The sequence below is a fragment of the Solanum tuberosum genome, unplaced genomic scaffold (genome assembly GCF_000226075.1).
Source record: "Solanum tuberosum cultivar DM 1-3 516 R44 unplaced genomic scaffold, SolTub_3.0 scf00025, whole genome shotgun sequence".
In the NCBI taxonomy this organism is placed as follows: Eukaryota; Viridiplantae; Streptophyta; class Magnoliopsida; order Solanales; family Solanaceae; genus Solanum; species Solanum tuberosum.
The window spans coordinates 1,688,975-1,689,366 of NW_006238951.1; positions in this window are offsets into that span (position 1 = coordinate 1,688,975).

Sequence of the window (392 nt, forward strand, 5' to 3'; positions counted from 1 at the left end):
TCGAATGCGAAAACCACCGCAAGAAGTTCTTGTTCGGTTACAGTATAATTCTTCTGGGCCACATTTAGAGCTTTTCTAGCATAGTAAATAGGGTGAAGAATTTTCTCTCTCCTTTGTCCCAATACTACACCAAGCGCTACTCCACTCGTATCGCACATTACCTCAAACGGTTGTCCCCAATCCGGTGAAATAATGATAGGTGCAGTAACCAACTTCTCCTTCAACTCTCCAAATGCTCTAAGACAAGCATCATCAAAATAGAACTTACACTCCTTCTCGAGCAGTTTGCACAACAGATGTGCAATTTCTGAGAAATCTTTGATGAATCTCCTATAGAAACCTGCATGCCCAAGAAAACTTCTAACACCTTTTATAGAAATGGGAGGCGGAAC